The 21,349-nt window shown below is 40.8% G+C and overlaps 1 protein-coding gene across 1 annotated transcript in view; it reads left to right on the top strand.

Annotated features, from left to right (window-relative positions):
- The window catches only part of srrm3 (serine/arginine repetitive matrix 3), a 135,694-nt gene that overhangs the window by 2,394 nt on the left and 111,951 nt on the right, over nt 1-21,349 (top strand). The gene's annotated exons all lie outside the window — the stretch shown is intronic.

The raw sequence follows: 21,349 nt of genomic DNA, 5'->3' as shown, positions 1-21,349 counted from the left end.
ATCACTTTAAAGATACTGGTGTCGTAATGTTTAAAACGATACCCAGCCCTACTCAAATGTTGATGCTATAGCTGAAATGATTTGTTCATTTATCCATTAGTCAATCTGAAAATTTATTTGCAAATATTTTGATGATCTGTTAATCTTTTGAATCATTTTTCAAAGCAAAAATGCAAAATGTGTGATGTTTCCAGCTTTTCAGATTTTTTTTCTCCCTTTATATCATTGTAAACTAAATATTTTTGGATTTGGGGCCATTGCATGGTTTCTGTAGGTCCTTAAAATGTCTTAAAATATCTTAAATTCATTTTTTAAAAAAAGAAATATCAGGCCTTAAAAATGATCAGATTTATTTTAATTTGCAAAATTTAAACATTTTATGTAATTTATTTTATCCATCTTTTAATTTAATTTTGTCAGAATGAGTCAGACTCCTCTGTGTGAAACTGAGTCTTTAAACCCACCACTGAACCTCATACTGTCTTTTTACTACTTACACTTACCTTAAATGTAGATCAACCTAACTCACTCTAATAACCATGTTCCTATATTAAAGCCTGCCTCTGCACGGAACCACACACTTATCTTTATGCTAACCTGCAATGTTTGAATATAAGAAAATAATTTGTCCAAAATCAGTCTTAAATTTGCTTCAAAAAATGATCTAGAAAAGGTCGTAAAAAGCATTAAATTTAAGTGTCTAATACCCGGAGACACCCTGTGTTGGTCGGTGGGTCACCTTGAGAAATTGTTGAGACTGAATCAATAATTAAAACAAACAATAAGTTCGATTAAAGTCTATTTCATCCCCAAACAATCATTAAACGCAGTTTGATAACAAAAACTCACAGTCACATCACGCTGCTGCAAATTCCATTACGATGTACAGCTGTGTGACAACAGTCACAGTCCATGCTGTTTGTCTCAGTCCTTATGAACACCCTGTGAATCAGTAATCAGTGCTCAGTTTGTGACATGCTGCTCGGGTAAAAAAGGGAAGTCAGCAGGAGCTGTGTGAGTGACAAGACAGTGACAGTGCTGACCAAATACTCAGCTGCATGCGATTTGAGCTCCACGGTGCTGGCCCGGCTGAGCTAAAATAACTGAGTGTATCTCGGAAAGCGGTCTTCCATTTTGTCGGAGCGCTGCTGTTGGTGCGATAGGCCCAGGTGAGGTGAGAAGCTGATAGAGGGATTAGCTTGTATTAGGATGTGGCTGCTCATAGAGGTGTGAGAGGAGTGTCAGTCACTCTCGCTCTATCTTCCTGTGCCGTCTGTCTCTCGGTTTCTTTCTCCACAAAGCATCTGTCTCCTGCCTGCTCCACACTCACATTGTTCCTAGATGAGCAGTGATACACCACCACCACCTCCACCACTCTGCAGCATCTCTTTGCTTTCCCTGATCACCACATGCAGCCTCTGTCAGTGCATGCCTTCCTTTACTCTCCTCTCATCCCGTTGGCAGCCTCTCACTGCTCCTCCTCCTGTCCTACTTCCTTCCTCTTCAGCTCTCCTGAAGGGCGAAGCTGCTGTTGGTGAAGCCTCAAGGGGAGGTGGGGGGAAGGACAGTTGAAGGGGTGGCAGAGGAAGGATGGAGAGGTTGTTTTTATCAAGTGTTTCAGGCAAGTACTAATATCCATACATTGTCTCACAACGTGATCTAATAATGTGTTTTAAGAAAACAAACATACAAATTGCTGCAATGTGAGAGCGCAGCAGGGGAGTCTCTGCTCACTCAAAAAAATCCACGCCAAAGAGACAGAAAATCAGCCTGAAACATCGCTTTCTGATTCTCCTTGAATCTGCACTTCAGTGAGCTTGGCTGTATGGCATCACTGCAGGTGGTAATTCCTTTATGTTTTATGTAACAGGCTTGTCAGTCTGTGTTTCTGTCTCAAATCCAAGGCCGCAGAGGGAGTATTTCTAGCTAAAGAGTTAAGTTTTGCTGCTGTGTCATTTGGGTGGAGTGGACATGAAGCGTGCTTTCAGGGAAGTTGTGTTTGTGCCGTTTTTTGAAGCAAACTTCTTACAGTGGACAGAGTAGGAGATTGAAAAGGCCTTGCACCACCATGTGAAATTAGACCCTATCAGCATTTAGTGCAAAGATATTTGAAGTGTTTCATATTAAAAAGAAGCTGTAAAATTAATTGAAACCATATTTCTCAGGCGGCTCCGCACTGCTAGTAAAACCTTTTAAGCTATACTTTGTCCAAAAAATGATAATTTGTATATCAGTTACCTGACAGTGTTTTCCTGAATTATCTTGTACACCTTCAGGGTGAACGAAGAATCCAAAAACAGAGAAAATTCTTGATGAATTTAAGTCGTAGGGGTCCACGTTTACCAGGAGCTAAACATTTGATTACAAACTCTCAAACAACTTATGCTCAGCACTTCCCAAACACGTGCATTTTCTAAATGTTAAAATATAAAACACTTCCACCTCCGAGTACATCCAGGTCTCACTCTGAATCCAGCGCTTGGGCAGTGACTTGCGGCACCAGAAACCGATGAAAAAAAGCCGTCCCTTACCGTTGGCATGTTACTATGTTATAGTTTAACGGTGCTCTGCAGCGTCAGGGGGAAACACGGCAGAACAAGAACGAAAAGCATCGAAAGTCAGCATAGGGTCGGTGGGAGTGGCGGTGGATGGGTCCAACAAACACTAAAGATGTTAGGATTCTTCGTTCACCATGGAGGGATACAAAGAAAAGGGAAGTTTTCATAAAGAATTCAACTTAACACGGGGTGAGTAACTGATACACAAATGATCATTTTGTGGGTGAAGTATTCCTTTAAGTTCCATTGTTTGTTATCTTCCTCAAACAATTTGTAGCGCTGTATGTTCCTCGTTACTTAGTCACAGCATGTTAATGATTGATGGTTACAATAATAGCGAGCTGTAAGTGATCTCTTACAGATGATTGAACATAGCAAATAAGTTTTAACCAACTGAACCCCGCTGTTATCCCGCTAAAATAAAGTCAACAAATTCCATTGTGCAGAAAATCCAATAAAACTTGACTAAAGACAGGCCTGGCAATTACAACAAGGTTACAGTAAACATTTCATAATGTAAGATAAAAATTGGAGGAATTAAGTTTTTACAAGTCACTTTATTTATTCCGGGACGGCACGGTGGTGTGGTGGTTAGCACTCTCGCCTCACAGCAAGAGGGTTGCCGGTTCGATCCCGGGCGTGGGAGCCCTTCTGTGTGGAGTTTGCATGTTCTCCCTGTGTCAGCGTGGGTTCTCTCCGGGCACTCCGGCTTCCTCCCACAGTCCAAAGACATGCAGATTGGGGACTAGGTTAACTGGTAACTCTAAATTGTCCGTAGGTGTGAATGTGAGCGTGAATGGTTGTTTGTCTCTATGTGTCAGCCCTGCGATAGTCTGGTGACCTGTCCAGGGTGTACCCTGCCTCTCGCCCGATGTCAGCTGGGATAGGCTCCAGCCCCCCCGCGACCCTCAAGAGGATGAAGCGGTTAGAAGATGAATGAATGAACTTTATTTATTCCAAACAGCTCGTTAAACTTGATCCCAACTCAGTCCAGTTTCTAGGATAAATGTTGACATTGTTGCTTCCTTCAAGCCACAGATATGTTACATTTGTACTTTTCATGTTTGACATAGTTCAGAATACATGTATATGAGCTGATTTTCTTAGTGGGAGGAGGAGGGGATGATGGATGGTAGAGGCAAGACCGCTATCATGCAGCAGACATCAGCAGACCACTGCTAGAGAACAACAAATGCTGTAATTTTTGTCAACAGTTTGGGACATTTTTAGCTGTGTTTGTAGCGACAAAAGCAGTTGTTTTTATTTTATTTTATTTTATTTTTTTTTTAAAGACAGTTTAGGATATTTCCAGCGTGTTTTTGAATGACAGTTTGGGACCTTTCCAGTTGGTTTTGTAGCAATAAAAGCCAGTATTTTAAGCTAAAATGTGATGTTTTCCTAACCCTCACTTTTTGGTGATTTTTTTATTTGTCTAACCACATGTTAAACACAGCATTGTCACAACATAATACCGAAATGTAAGTTTTAACATATGTGCCACATATGACACGAACAAATGTGACATATGGTTTTCAGAAACCTACAATGCAAATGTTTTATTTCGCTGATTATGTTGCTGCAATTTAATTATATTTTTATAAATCTGTCATGATTTTACTTACTATAGCTTAAGACAACTTGTACTTGTTTTATTAGATCTTAGTGCGGCGTTTGACACAATTGACCATCAAATTCTACTGCAGAGACTGGAACACTTAATTGGCCTAAAAGGTTCTGCACTAAGCTGGTTTAAATCTTATTTATCTGATTGTTTTCAGTTTGTTCACGTTCATAATGAATCATCCTTACGTACTAAAGTTTGTTTTGGAGTTCCGCAAGGTTCTGTGCTCGGACCAATCCTATTTACTCTATATATGCTTCCTTTAGGTAACATCATTAGAAATCACTCTATAAATTTCCATTGTTATGCGGATGATACACAGTTGTATTTATCGATGAAGCCAGAAGAAAGTAATCAATTAACTAAACTCCATAACTGCCTTAAAGACATAAAAACCTGGATGAGCACCAATTTCCTGATGTTAAATTCAGACAAAACTGAAGTTATTGTTCTTGGCCCCAAACAACTCAGAGACTCTTTATCTGATGACACAGTTTCTCTAGATGGCATTGCTCTGGCCTCTGCCACTACCGTAAGAAACCTCGGAGTAATATTTGATCAAGATTTGTCTTTTAATTCTCATTTAAAACAAACCTCACGGACTGCATTTTTTTCATCTGCGTAATATTGCGAAAATTAGGCCTATCTTGACCCGAAAAGATGCAGAAAAATTGGTCCACGCTTTTGTTACCTCAAGGCTGGATTACTGTAACTCTCTATTATCAGGTAGCTCTAGTAAGTCCTTAAAAACTCTCCAGCTAATTCAGAATGCAGCAGCATGTGTACTAACAGGAACTAAGAAACGAGATCATATTTCTCCTGTTTTAGCTTCTCTGCACTGGCTCCCTGTAAAATCCAGAATTGAATTTAAAATCCTACTGCTAACTTATAAAGCTCTAAATGGTCAAGCTCCGTCATATCTTAGAGAGCTCATAGTGCCTTATTATCCCACCAGAACACTGCGCTCGGAGAATGCAGGGTTACTCGTGGTCCCTAAAGTCTCCAAAAGTAGATCAGGAGCCAGAGCCTTCAGCTATCAGGCTCCTCTCCTGTGGAATCATCTTCCTGTTACGGTCTGGGAGGCAGACACCATCTCCACATTTAAGACTAGACTTAAGACTTTCCTCTTTGATAAAGCTTATAGTTAGGGCTGGCTCAGGCTTGCCCTGTACCAGCCCCTAGTTAGGCTGACTTAGGCCTAGTCTGCCGGAGGACCCCCCCTATAATACACCGGGCACCTTCTCTCTCTCTCTCTCTCTCTCTCTCTCTCTCTCTCTCTCTCTCTCTCTCTCTCTCGTATCCTATTACTGCATCTTGCTAACTCGGCCATTCTGGATGTCACTAACTCGGCTTCTTCTCCGGAGCCTTTGTGCTCCACTGTCTCTCAGACCAACTCATATTGCAGCGGTGCCTGGATAGTGTGACGTGTGTGTGGTTGTGCTTAAAAAACAGATTCAAAACTTTGGGTTTGTTTCAGAACAATAATCTGGTGCTCGTAAGAACATTAAAACAGGTGCTGTAATCATCCCTCTTGTTCATTCTTGCCATTAAAAGATTGCCTCATATTACAGAAGCTTCGGATCGTAACAGCCACTACTGGAGATACCTGATGCTGTAACCTCCAACCATCTTGTACTTGAAGAATTATTAGCAGCTGCTATAAGACCCTGATCTGATATAGATCAATACCCACACTCTACACTGGTTGCGGTCCTTGAGACAAGCTATGTGCTGTTGTTGAGGCGTGTTGTTGCCATCATCAGAACCTGCAGCAGCCCACTCACTCACAGGCACAATGCAGCACTGAGGTTACCTGAGATGAATTATCCCGGCAAGAAAACCCCCAAACCCAGCGCGGCCTGTGTCACCAGTGCTCAGGCTGACAAAAGCACGCCACTCTTCCCATGTGAAAGTGCGTCCATTTTTAATCCTTGTTCTCTGAGGACACACAAACACACACACACAAACAGGTACACACTCCCTCTGGCTCTTGATGGAGTTTCCTTTTGATGTTTTATCCCATTTCTCACACAGCACATGTATCATCATGTGTGGGTTTTTCCAATGCTCGGTGAAGCAATACCAACTCACTGTGGGAGACTGTGTTGTTTTGTCTCATTCTGTATAAATGTGCCTCGAAGGTAGCTCACACCGCATCTACAGGAATGTGTCCATTGATTCAGTGACTTAGCTGTGGGCTACAACTTGAGCCACACTATTTGTTGATGTTTTGTCAAATTGGCACCATTAATATGCCAATCAGCTTTTAGCAGCTCCTGTAGTGTACAGACACTTTGGGACGTGTCCAGCCATATTTTCAGCAACAAAAGTGAATGTTATTTAAGGACAGTCGGTACATGTCAAGCCGCATTTGTAGCAACAAAAGCAGGTGTTCTCTCAGCCGTGTCATTAGTGACAAAAGAAGGTGTTTTTTAACAACTACGGGATATTTCCAGCTGAGTTTGTAGCAACAAATGCAGGTATCATTAAGCAAGACTTCGGGACATTTCCAGCCATCTTGGCAGCAACAAAAGCGGGTGTTTTTAAATGACATCTCAGGACATTTCCAGATGCATTTGTAGCAGGAAAAAAAGGATATTTCTTTAACAAGAATTCAAGAAATTCCTAGCCATGTTTATAGCAACGAAAATGGGTATTTTTTAACTACAGTTCAGGACATTTCCAGCAGTGTTTGTGGCAACAAATGCAGGTACTTTTTCATAGCAGTTTGAGACACATCAAGCCATTTTTGTTTCAACAAAAGCAGGTGTTTTTGGCAACAGTTCAGGATACGGATGCACAATTTGGGATTTTTTACCAAGATGCCGATATCTAACAACTCATTTGAGCAATAATAGATTTCCATATTGATATATCCACTTGTTTCTCTACTTAGTTTTAGTTATCATCAAGACTTCTCTGTAGTGGAATTAACATCACATTTTGCATGCATAGTCGTATCGTGATGGCCCAGCAGCAGATGGAGACATGAAATACAATACTTTTCAATATATATGATATGTATTCATTGTGCAAATTAAGAAAAAGCATTTTGACCGATTCTGATGATGCACCCGTGTTATGAGTGTGTTGGCCGACTCCAGTATTTCATTTTTAAGCCAATATCGGCTAATACCGATGACATGGCGATATTATCATACATCCCTAGTTCAGGACATGTCCACCACAATGGGTATTTTAAACCAAAACATAATCTTTTCCTGACCCTAACCAAGTGTTTTCTGTGCCTCAACCTAACCACATGTTAATCCCAGCATTGTTAAAACATGAAATTAAAAATTGAAATGTAAAGACATTTAAATTGTCAGCATATCTTTTACATTATTAAATGTACAAATGTGACACATCGGTGGTTTGCAAAAATGCACAATGCCAGCATTTATTCTGGAGATTGGTTTAGTTGAGGAGTTATAAGCAGTGTATTTAGACTGAGGTGTGACTCTGTGAAGAGTGCTGCTTGTGACACAAAATGCAGCAGAAAGATGCTAAAGGTTTTAAGGTAATTGCCTCTGAGCTGCGTGTCACAGCTGCAACTGCTGAGAGTGTTGGTGAGTGGGCGATACCAGTGGACCAAACAATAACTAACTTATGTTGTGTTTAGAGCACCTTTCACCTCACACAGTATCTCTGCCTCACATCTCTCCCTCAGGAGGTGCGTCTCACTGTTGGAAGACTCCTGCTATAGAGTATGACTCATCTTGATAACCAAATCAGACTGTGAATCTCCTGTATGGGGGATAGAGATGCCAAGATTAGCCCCAGCTCATCTGCTCAGAGCCCTTCTTCCCCTCACGTCCTCTTGAATCATACTTGACTCGACATGCAGAGGTGGTTACGTTTTTCTTTCGATGGTTCGGATTTAGATTGTGTATGTCAGTAAAATAACTTCAGGTTCGGGGTCAGCCTCCCACTGCGGGAAGCATTTAAGCAACTTGGAAGATCAAGAGAAACGCTTCTTCATCTCCTGATCAAAGCGAGCTTAGTCCCAGATTCATCCTCATCAAGAAGCAGAAAAACATAACATAAAATTTACATCAAGGATGAAAAACTGAATAATTCAACCTAACATTTTTTTTTTTGTGCAGGCGTTTGGGGCCTGCTTCTAATGAACTTTGTCCTTTGCACAGTGGTAATTGTTAAATCAGAGAATGTTTTAGTCAGTCGTTTCCTCAGATCCATTCTTACTCAATTAAATATTAGTCTTATTATCCATTAAAAGCTGTGCATCTTTCTCTACCAGACGTGTTTTCTGTGAGATCTGGAGTTCATGTGCATGTGCACGCTGGTGTGTGTGTTTGTGCAAGAGATTTGTGATAAAACAGGCACATGAAACGGCATTATTGAAGTCAATACAGTCATGAGAAACGGCCGCGCTCTTTTCGAGCCGGGCCCGTTTGAAGCTGTCACCCAGTTACTCCTCAAAGGGCACTGTTTGACTGCTTGTTAGCCATCTTTGGGCTGTGTGTGTGTGTGTGTGTGTGTGTGTGTGTGTGTGTGTGTGTGTGTGTGTGTGTGTGTGTGTGGCACTATCCCCTTGGGATCCCCTTCCTCTATCCCACTGACTTCAGAGCTGCTTTGAAGTTCTTCCTCAGAGGAGAGGTGAAGGGGAGGGGAAGAGGGAGACAAAGGGGGCGGGGGGGGGGGGGAGAAAACGCTTCATTTTTATTCCTGCACTCACTCTGCTCATTGCTGAGCTTTTTCCCCTCATAATTTCAGAATGATGTCATAGGCTGCATGGTGTTTTCTGTTTGACAAAGTGTTGGGGCGTGTGCGAAATCACAGGAGAACCCGTTGAGAGGGAGAGAAAGTGGCAGACGCCAGGAGAGCGCTGTGTTAGGAATTTACAGCATATTAGGGTGGTCATGTAGCTGCTCTCGGTCAGCTCATGAATAATGGAGGGGATCAGTGTCTAGTTCCATCAGGTGATCCTGGTGTACTTTTCAGGAGCGCCTTGTGTGTTTATGTGTGTGTGTGTGGGCGTGAGGGTGAGGGTGAGAAGAATGGAGAGAGGCGCAGTGAGAGCAGCTGCTGCGGCCAACACACCCTCAACACAAAACCATCTGCCGTGCTGACTCCGGAGAACCAATAAACACACACATCCTACCCTATTCTCTCTTCAGTAAACACACACCATCTCTGTACCTTTCTCCAGGTTTGTTTATTCAAATTGAAATTTGAAACCGCAACACTTAACTAGCTAACTGTATATAAAGTAGTTACAAGTAGCTCCGCCTTGAGCAGCTGTAACAGCAACGTGCCGCTTGATGTGTTAATGTTGATCTTATTTCTGTATCTGTATCTTCATGACTAATTGGCACTATTTTTTTCAATTGGTCTATTATTAAGTGAGCGGCAAAACAAGCTGCAATGTAACCACTCAGGGTTTGTCCACACCGGCATTTCACATCCACTGAAAGTGCTTGTTTTTGCCACTGACAGGCTCCGATTGTTATTCCAAGTGTTTGATAACATTATGGAAAGGATCCCTACAGAGACAGACTTTTTGATCAAGAGTAAGATCCTTTTAGTTTAACCAGAAACAGCCCCAATATTGCTTTCACCAAACTCACCAAACTCCATTTAAATAAACAGAAATGTTATCATCATAGAACACACTTTATTCAAAAGGCCCCACACACCAAACTGAAATCAAAGAAGTAGTGGCGATGGACCCTGACTGTTGCATCGCCTCACGTCACCTGTGTCTCAGCCAAAAAGTTTTACTTGAATACACTGCAAAGACTAAAGACCAACAGCCAACTAGCACATATGTTCTGCGCCTGCATGAGAGGAAATAGCTTTCCATACCAGCATGTGGTGGCAGTCTGTATTTGTCATTCAAAAAGGGAAACCAGTCTTTTGCTTCTCTCAGAAATCAAAGGTGCAGACAGACACACAACACAATACACCATTACACGTGTAAAAATGTTTTACAATATGTATAACAGTGCAAATAGGCAGGTAGGAACAATAAGTTAAATAAATAGTAAAAGAGAGCACATCTTACAAAAATAGTAGTGTTCCCTGATGCAGTCATTCTGTGTCCATTCATTCATTCGTTCATTCATGTGTTCAGATTCAAGACGCTAGGTAGCCATTATAGCCACATTAAAAACACAACAGGGTGTTTAAAAAAAGAACAAATAATAAATAGGATGTGCGAGCAAACAATAACACAAACAATTACAAACTGTTTCTTCTAAAGAGCTCAGTGGCTAAAAACACGATCTTCTTTGAGTTCACTCCCTCTTGACTTATGCCGTTTGTTTGCTTTCCTCACTTTGCATGGAGCTGAACCACCCATCAGAGTGCTTCCTCTCGAGTGCTCTGCCTGCCTCGGTGCCGATTCAACATCCTGAATGGGCTGGAAAACCAGCCGCCAAAGGCCGACTAGTGCCAACAGTATGGGACACAAAAAAATTAGGGTCACAGACGCTTGCCAACGGGCAGACATTGAGCAAAGGCCAACTGTCTGCCTGGATTGTCAGGGCCTAAAGTCGCCATAGGTCCAACAATTACCAATTCTGCTTCAGTTAAAATTAACCCTGAATTCACCCAGTTAGATGTGAAAATAAGCTGCTTCTATACATGCTGAAATTACTGTTTATTTAAATAGAGTGTGTTGGATTTTATTTTAAAAAAAAAAGCTCTGTAGAGATCCTTTCCATAATATTCTCACACACAAAAAATAACAATCTGAGCCTGACTAGCAAAAACAAACACTTTTAGTGGCTGTACTTTAACGTTGCGAACATGCCCCGAGTGGTTATGTTGCAGCCTGTTTCGCCGCTGCCGGCTGCAGCGCTCTCTCTCTCTCTCTCTCTCTCTCTCTCAAAACTGAATTACAACATGGTTGTTTCCATTAGTCACTTATACACAAAAACATGGCAAAATGGGGTCCAGCTTGAAAAATACTGAACTTTTGCTTGCCTTTTAACGTAGCTAACACAAGCAGAACTGCAACAATTAGTCAATTAAATGATTATTCAATTGACAGAAAATTATTCTGCAACTATACTGACAATCAGTTTTGTCATTGTAATATTACCATGTTGTTGCTTTCCTTGGTCTTGCATTATAGTCAATTTAATGTTCTGGGGTTTGTAAATGTTGGGTGGACAAAGCAAGACTAGGGTTGAAACTCCTGATTACTTTTATTATCGATTAAACTGCCAGTTATTTTCTGGATTAATCGACATATTGTTTTGTCAAAAAACATTATAAAAAAGTGAGTCATGCTCTGTGTAATCTCCTGGAGTCAAGGTGACGTCTTCAAATGTGACATTTGTTTTATAATGAAAAACAAAGAGAGGCATCAAAATCTCACATTTGACAAGCATGAAACCAGAAAATGTGTGGCTTTTTTTTGCTTGAAAAAATATTTTAAAATTATTCAGTGCTCACAGTAGTTGCAGACTAATTTTCTGTTAGTCGACTGACGCAGCTCTAAAGAAGATATTTAATGAAGGCACTGTAGGCTCTACAATATTGTAAAGGGCTGTTCTCACTGTTTTCTAAAGTTTTGTAGACCAAAACAATCAAGAACATTACGTACGGATTAGTATCAGTAAGGAACTTAGTTGCAGCCCTAAACTCGAGTACAATATATCTTCTCTTACGCCTGTGCAATTTTTTAATGGGAGCTACTTTGCAACAGCAGCACAGTATTTATTTGTTTGGGGTCAGGTGAACAGTGCTCCCAATTTTGCAATAATGTCAAAGAAAAAAGAAAAACCAAACTAATTAACCTTCAATGTGTGAAAATCATAGAAATTAATGACTGAACTATATTTTAATTTGGAAGTTTGCTTTATTCAAAATCCACAAAAGACTTGACATTTAAATTAGCACCCGCAGCCCAACACACACACATACACGCTGTGTTGTTGATGATGCTTAATTGCATACACATACAGTGATGGCAGGTGTTTGTCGTGCCTCTATGAGTCGTTCTGCGCCAGTAGATAGTGTAGATAAAGCAAAAGAGTGTGTGGGAGAAATGATCCTCTCAGCAGCCCATCCAGAGCTGTCATAATCCTGAGTGGGTGAGGTGCTGGAGAGGATCGGGCAAAGATAAGATAATGACTCAGGGAGCAGCTCTCACATGAGGAAATGAGACAGAGCCTCCATAATGGCTTGTTTGGTGAATACTAACCTCGCTCTCTCACCCATTTAAAAACAGCATTTACAAGGGTAAACTAATATAATCCCCCACTAGCTTCGGCTCGCTGTTTATACGCTCTATTTAAATCATGTTGAACCTTAATAACATTTGTTTGGCTCACATGCAGTCTTTTGAATAAACAGCATTTTAATTGTTCTGGATAAACAGTATTGTCAGTGCAGGCGCGTGTAATGAGTGACAATGGTTCAGCGTGAGTGAAACCAGCAGATGACAAAATGTCATCAGTGCTGAGCTGCACCGCGTGGCACAATTCCATTTATTCACCCCAGGGAGATGTGGAAAAAAGGCCAAGGACGCAGAGGAATAAAAGCAGGAAAAGGTGATGCTGCGAGCAGAAAAGTGTGCTGAAAAGATGAATGCAGACTCTGACCTTTTCCATCTTTTCTTTGCCAAGCATTCTGGGAATTCATATCAGCCTCGGCTGCTGCAGCGGTCGCAGTGAATCCTCCTATTTAGAGCAGGCTAGTCCTAAAATAACAGTTTGTTCCCTTTATCCTCAGCTCAGAGCCGGCGTGCTGGAGGATGCGTCTGGCAGATTGACCTCGGTGCAAAATCTATACCTGAGCTCGGTTTTTAATTTACCTTGTTTTATCCGTCTTTGTGTTGGACTCAGTCCTCCCTGTCAGAGAGTCATATAGCCACCGTGGGGGAGGGGTGAATCAATCATGCTCTCTTTGTATGATTATGTAAAATTATGTGTGTGTGTGTGTGTGTGTGTGTGTGTGTGTGTGCATGTTGACGAATGCGTCTCCTCAGTGTGGCTGTGTTTGTGTGAGATCATCCATCTGAAGCCTCCATAGTTAGATGTTTATGAGCATTATGGCCAAATGGCTCTTGGTAAATAATAAATAACCTGTTTAACAGAAAGACAAGCGTGTGTATTATTCACAGCTACCTCTCCAGCAGCTTGAGTTTTACTTCACCCTTTGATTGCTCTCATAACTGGGATTAATGGCCACTTAACACCACCTGGACGCTATTTTGTTTTTGTTTTTTTTTTGCACAAAGAGGGCTTCAGGATTAACAAGTGCTGTTCAGACACATCAAAACACATATGCACAATTAATCAGAATGTTACCCAAAGTGCAGCAGGGCCAAGTGCAGTATTCATATCGGAGATGTGTCACAACATGCCATTATAAATACAGCAGTGTGGTACTACAGAGATGCCCCACACTACAAACCATATTTCAGATATAAATGAACATGCTGGGTTGGTACAGAACCGAATTAAAAGTCACATCATTGACAATTTAAAATGAAAGGAAAAAAGTACCATTCCCGCTAAAATCGGTAATGTTTTGTAGTGACCTGTCGTCATTTTACCTCCACAAGATGCAGTTGTGTTTTTACCGTGACAACGCTGCATTACTTGCCGGAATTGTGCCCTCAATATCAGATATTTCAGGCCAAAATATGATCTTTTCTTAGACCAACAGAAAAAAAACTGTTTTTTCAGCAGCTTTTTAGCCATCAAATGTAGTTGTTTTGTAGCAACCTGTCACTGTTTCCTTCAGCTTTTTAGGCCTGTAATGCAGTTGTCTTTTACTGAGAAATCGCTGCATCGGGTGGGATTATGTCCCCAGATGTTTTCTTTTTTTTGAAAGCCCAAACATGATCTTTTACTACACATAACCAAGTGTTTTTTGTGCCTGAACCTAACCACATTCTAACCACAGCACTGTTGAAACGTAAAGACTGAACATATCTGCAACATGATAGCATACAAATGTAAAGCATCTGAGGTTTGCCAACATTTTTTCTGGTGGTTTCCAGCCTTAATATGCACATATATACATTAATGTTAATAATAGTTAATGTGACATGAACAGTGGCGGTCATTGCATTGCAACTCAATTTGAAAATAAAAGCAGTATTACATCAACACAAAAATCCAGTGAGTAAGAGTATATTTTAATGATTAATGATGCAGTGTGTTTATGATTATGCAGTCAAGATTTTGTATTAGTTTTGCCTGTGAAGGGTGAAATCAGAGTTCAGAGGACAGGATGACAGATTTCAGCCCAGTAGCCAAAATAAAACGTTGGCATTGTTCATGTCTGCAAATCACGAATGTGTTACATTTTTCATACGTATCACATCCACTTCTGATTACACGTATATGAGCAAACTTTGTCATCTGGAGGTGGAGGGGATCGTGAATGGCATCAGTGAGATAGCTGCCAAGCTGCACAACACCGTTCAAGACCAACAAAAGCAGGTGTTAGAAATGTGTTCATAGTTTCATTGTGTCTGCTACATAATAATGTGCAAATGTGACACATCCATATCCATCCAAACATGCACTGCCTATATTTGTTCTCTCAACTGGGTTATAAGAATACTTCAATATTAAACAACTCCAGAGTTTACGTTTCTTTATGTCTCAGCGGTTGACGTGGTTATGTTAAGGCACAAAACCACTCGGTTATAGTAAGGAAAAGATCATGTTCTGGCTTAAAATACCTGGTTTTAGGGACACAATCCCGCCTGGAAAAGCAGCAATGTCTCAGTAAGAAACATCCGCTTTTCATGGCGCTATCCTCGCTGAATTAACAGCGTCGGGTCCCTAAAAACCGCCCATGTTTGGTGGCCTTGAACAATGTTCGGCAGCTTGGCAGGCATCACACCGAGATGACACACCATTCATTTATGAAAATTAGCTCATATATTACGTCACTTTAGAAATGCTGGTGTGAGACGTAAATACTATGTACTGTACTATAGTGGCACAATCCCTGCTTGAAACGCAGCAAAGGGTCACTAAAAAACACCCACACTTGGTGGCTACAAAGTCGCTGGAAACAAAGTGATGACTCGCTAAATCATAACCAGTTTTGTTGTTTGTTGGTCTTGAACAGTGGTCTGCAGCTTGGCAGGCAGCTTGGCAGGCATCTCGCCTAACTGTCACACCATCCACCACCCCCTCCACCTCCAGATGACAGTCAGCTCATATGAACGTTACTTTAGAAATGTATATGTATGAAACACACAAATGTAACATGGTTTGCAGAAATGTACAATACTAACATTTTCTTCTGGGGACTGGCCTGATTATGTTTGTCTTCCTTCTGTCATGTGTGTATATCTGTGTTATTGTTTGAATAGATATAAAACCGGACATGCTTGTATTTTCAGATGCTAGGTAAATATGTATTTATGTCCTAACAAAGCAAACAAACAAAAAAAAGACTGTAGGTTGTGGTTTTCCTCTCAGACGGTGTGTCAGAGGGGTCTGCCACTTTATATCTGTTCACAGTGCCAATATCAGGTTTGAATTCACAGTCTGGAGCTGTGTCTGCTAGACTCAGTCTGATAGTGCTTCTAAATAATTCACCATCCACTATCCATGTCCATATACCTGTAAACTGTCTCTCAGAAGAGGCTAGTTACCATAGATACACACAGGCTGTTTGAGGGGTACAGCCATGTTAGGCTCTCACACTCAGAGTACATGTTGTGGATGCGATTTCACAAACAAGGGATGTTCTCGAGATATTTCTGTCCTGCTTTCTCTTTGTGCGTATCCATTGTGCGTGATTTATTTTGCCCGATTTAGCTCGCGCCTGCTGCCAATTTGTGTTTGTCAGAATGCTGCTAGTAAAATCAGTGGGCGTACGATATGAATATCCGCACACAGCAGGACGCCTCGTTATTTAAAGGAACTGACTGCTGCTTTACAAAAAAGCAACCCAACTAAGCATGTGTTAAAACTATCTGTGTGAACAGTATAGTAAGGCAACACTGGCTTGTTTTTATTTTTTTTTATTTTTATTTTTTACCTGTAGCTTTTTCAGTGACACATCATGGCGTTTCAAGTGGCGTTTGTGCCACTGAACGTGTGTTTTAAGCCAAAGCATGATCTTTTCATAACCATACCCAAGTGGTTGTAGTGCCTGTGTGCTTTTTTTAGTGAATATTAAAAAGATTCACCGTAATTTGTAGCCAGTTTAACAAAGAACATGCATCTGGGTGGCTGAGTGTAATGATGTCAGATATGTTGTGAGTATTCTGCTGGCGTACATCTGCATTGTGAACACATTACTGCAGTCAATAGAGGACATCCTCTTAACATCTCGTATGATCACCCCCTTTTATGTCTCCGCATCTCTGTCACCACTTTGATCAAGCAACCACAAGCAATTACTCTGACTAATTGAATCCAATTTATAGAATGAAAGCGTTGGCAGCATGGGAATTCATCAAGACCTCTGAAAGGAAAATGATTGCCACATCGGAAAGATTTCGTCCTGATTACCTTTATGATGGTGCAAACATTTGCTTTGGTTTACAAAGAAATCTGCACCAGTAAATATCAGAGGTGGTACCTTCACCCAAGCACTTACTTGAAGCGCTTGTACTTTACTTGAGTATTTCCATTGTATGCTACATTTCTTTTCTACAGTTTAGTCGGAAACATTTTTACTTCATAACATATATTGTCACATGTAGTTAGAGGTGACTTTGCAAGGTTAAGATACATAAAAACATCTTATTTACTTGTAAAAAATGTCTGGTTAAATATTAAACCAGTTGTTGGATTCTTCAGGGAAGTCGGTTATCTCCTTTTTTCTTCCTCAGCATTAAAATATGGTTGTAAAGCCACAGAACATGACTGTGCCATTACAGCATTTACAAGAAGCTCAGCTCGTCTTTGTGAGACCCAAACTGTCTAGAACACCACAAGAACTTGTATTTATCTGGACAGGTGCTGCTCCAGTATTCTGTTAGTTTCTTTTCACTGTCCTATGTGTGCACGCTCAGAAATAAAGAAAGTAATGGTGTTCTTTCAGCTCAGCCCATGCACCCTGGTTAAAGTTATCAGCTTTGATGTCGGTGAAAAAAGAAAAAAGAAAAAAGCAATTGCATGCCACATAGTTGCAGACTTAAGACTATTCTAGAGACACCATGCCAATATGAAATCATAAAATAAAACAATTTTGAAACTTAATCAATTTTTCTTTCCAACCTCCCCACAGTATTTATAGTCATCTTTTATGGAACCGTGGTGGAGCGTTTCCCTCTGGGAATTACTGTTCATTTTACAATTTTATTATTTAATCTTTACCAGCAGACTCATCAGAACTTCTAAAATGTGCCATAGACTTTTGAGTCATGTCCTTTTTCACTTTTTAGAAATGGGAACTACAGTACAGCTCAGTAATTGGAATATTTCAGAATTCACCAGCAGTTAGATGGATGGAGTTGCTATGATTCCCAGTCGTGATTCAGAAGTCGAATCAAATTTTTAAATACATTACAATTTTGGGTATATTAGGGGAGTTGCATGTTTAAAATTCTACCTAGTGGTCACACAACCCAGTTGCCAGAATAGATGTTGGCTTTGCTTGTTTCTGCAAACCACAGGTATGTCACATTTGCACATTGTTTTGTAGCGGATACACTAAGATTTTACATTTCAAGAAGGCTGTGCTTAACATGTGCACTCTTTAAAAGAATCCATTGGTTCAACTTTAATAAATTAGGGTAACAATTTGCATGAATCTTTTTCAGTAGTTCCAACTCCGGCATTATTTAGTACATCCTAAGAGTCTTTTATAATCTGACAAACTCAATCAGTTCAGTACAACAAACATGATTTGCTTTGATTTCAAAAAGCTTAATTAAGTTGAACCAACTTAATATTTTGTTTATTTATCTTATTCCATCTTACTCAAAAATGCTAGCTTCTTGAAAGTAGGTTGTCAACCGACCGAAACACTTTAATGTGAAAATATCATTTTTTATGATGAATAACTTTTTTATTTTAAGTATTATCCACTAACTCCATGAATCATTTTTTAGAGTGTGGTTACGTTTAGGCACAAAAAAAAGGTTTTGGTGGCACAGTCCTCACTTGAAAAGCAGCAATGTCTCAATTTAAAAATTCCTTTTCATAACACTCTCCTGGCAGGAAACACAGCAATTTCTCGGTAAAAAACAACAACTTTTTGTGCCACTATCCCCTTAGGAAATTCAGCAGTGTCTAGGTTAATTCTTGTGCCACTATCCTGGCACAGTGTCTTGATAAAAAACGATCACTTTTGATATCACTATCCTGGCAGGAAACAGCAATATCTCAGTGAAAAACAACTGGGTTTTTTTGCCTTAAAAAGAGTGGTCTGCAGCTTGGCAGGTGTGTTGCCCAGTTGAAATGCCATCCACCTCTCGATGACAAAGTCAGCTCATATACTGCATCATTGTAGAAACATTCATGTATGTATGAAACAAAGAAATGTGATGGCTGTAGTTGTAACGGAGCTAGTTTTAATTCATCCATCCCACCTGCATCACTGTGTTTTTAACAGGCTTATAACAGCACTTTGTGAGCCGCTGTTTTTTTTCCCTCCTCTAAATGCTCTCACTGTAGCAGCAATCTTTTTTGTTCCATGCCACTATCAAAGTTTCCCAACCTTGATTTAGTAAGCAATTTCAACTTCTGCAATCAGCAGAATTTGCACTTCAGTCATAAGTGAAATTATGCCATTTCCAGCCTCGTATGCTAATCAGGCTGATTAAACTAGAAGAAGATGATGAGTAGAAATCAGTTGTGGTTGCAGCCGCAGCAGAACCCCTTTCTGTATTGTTTAAGTACAACACTGAAAACAAAGTTCATCTTTATCCACATGCACATGAACGTTAGACTCAAGAGAGTACAATGCAAAAAGAAAAGAGTAACTCATAATGAGCGACCCAGCTAGAGACAATAACACAAAGAGCTCTCAGTTCAAATAAAGAAGACAGAAACAGGCACTGTGAAACAGAGCTGCTGTGGGAGCTCAGCGAGGCCAAACACCAGCCGCAATTCACACAGCACAGAGCCCGTGAACGTTTATGGACCCTGGCTGCCAATTTCTGTTTGGGAGAATGTTTGGCTTCATTACTCTCTGTGGACCTTTGCTGGAAGAATTAGAAATGGGAGGCGGATGCCGAGGTGTGAGGATGTTGAGGCGCCCCTCCCAGGCTCCTCGCCCTTGTTAAGTAATGTGGGCCGTGATCGCAGGCGAGGGCTGCAGCGAGAAGATGAAGAGGGACATTTTACTATTGCTGTTGTGTTTGAGTCGGAGCATTTGTCGCTGGCTACACAATGCTGCTATTTACCACAGGCGCCCACTTACATTAACCCATCTGATAAAAGAGACAGCCATTCTGGGGCTCCGTATTGACTTACATTTTGAACGTGTGTTATTATGAAGACTGCTTTCATAGCAATGGGAAGTTACATGCTTTATAGCTGTCTTACATCAGCAGTGCAGACCTATCGTCCTTTGATACTCTGCAGTGCTGTTATTGCTGGATAATTGTTTTGTTGCAGCGAGGATGTTTGGCCGGTCTCATCTCCTCAGAAGACAGAGCCAAGGATTTACGAGGAAGATGAGAGAGAAATATAAATGTGTCTCTTACAGAGGCACATCTTTAAGGCTATTAATAATGTCTCTGCTACTTAGATCTATTGGTTTTATGTCAACAGCAACCCATCGAACCAGCGGAAGGGGTTTGGTGTAAATGAGCATCAGTAGTGAGGATCTTTTTAAACACGAAATCGGCATGAAACTTTGGAGAGCAGTTTAACTTTTCTTCTTCTAAACGATGTTTTTCGAAGGAATGAACTTAAAGTTTTCATGGTGAGACGTAAGGTCTAGAAGTGAGGATTGAAGAATGCAACCAGCTGAAACTTCTCCTGGTTAGAATTCCTGTAGTGTTCATTGATCAGGAGGCTCTGTAAAGGTCTCCTTCTCTTCAAAACAAATGGACCAGGTAATTCAAACTTGTAAAAACACTGAATAAAACAGTTTCACATTACAAATAAGTGTTTCTGCAACGCTGTTTGGCATGTCCGAGCTGGCTGTTAGCCCGGCACCTACTTATGTGCCCTCACCTTTTTTATCTGATAACTTGAGATACGGACCAGAGCCCTGCGCGGGACCGCCCACACCCGCAAACATTCTTCTTCGGTGGAGTCACGTCCATATTTCTCACGGATATCCTCTTACACAGGATGTCCGTGAGAAATATGGATGTGACTCCACCGAAGAAGAATCTTACAGCAACACACGTTATTCTGGTGGTGTACGGCTCCACCTCCCCATGTCCACTGGCAATCTGTGAGAGGACGACCGGAACTGTGTAGAAGTTATTCTCAGATGGTCTTCAATGTGCAGTGTCTTGCTGGTATAAATTGGATGAACAGATATATCCACACACATTTGTTGCCCTGCTGTTATCTTCTTTTCCACTTTACTTGTAGATGTCGCCATCCTTTATGTTAATTAATCTGTGGGACCTGCACTTTTGGCACGGCAAAGATAAAACCACCTGCTCCTGTGAGATTTACGTTGGGTCCCACGGGATCTGAATTTCAACGCAGTCCTCTAATCAAGACATTTAGGAGGTTTAAGCAGTAGACGAATTATCCGCAGAGGTCTCTTCCTCTCCAAAGCAAACGGACCCAGGGATTTAAACCACTAAAAACACTAAGTAAAGCATGTTGAAAACATAGGTGTTTTTTGATGCTCTTGTCACAGAGGGGCTTTTAACGATAGTGGCTGATGCAAAAACATAAATGGCCCTATCTAGAGCCCCTGTTTGGTTGGTCCATTCTGGGCTACTGTAGAAACATGGTGGTGGACCATGGCAATCTCTGTAGACAAGTATCTGCTCCCAATGTAGATATAAACAGCTCATTATAACAAAAACAGGATTCTTATTTTCAGGTGATTATATTCTAAAGAAAACATGCTTATTATATTAAAATGTATTTCTGCCAATATATCCTCTTAAGTCCTACACACTGGACCTTAAAATAACAAATGCAACCACAGTGTGCTTCACATAATATTCTACTGTGAGAGTACTCTTTCAGAAGAGAGTGTTTTTCGAGTGACCCTGGCCTCCTCCAGAGCCGTGCTACAGGGAAAGTGTCTGACCTTTACTCGCTCAGTGAAGGCAAGTGGTCTGTGGGTG

This window comes from Epinephelus fuscoguttatus, linkage group LG12, assembly GCF_011397635.1.
Source record: "Epinephelus fuscoguttatus linkage group LG12, E.fuscoguttatus.final_Chr_v1".
Classification (NCBI taxonomy): domain Eukaryota; kingdom Metazoa; phylum Chordata; class Actinopteri; order Perciformes; family Serranidae; genus Epinephelus; species Epinephelus fuscoguttatus.
This window is presented reverse-complemented; position numbering and strand designations above follow the sequence as displayed.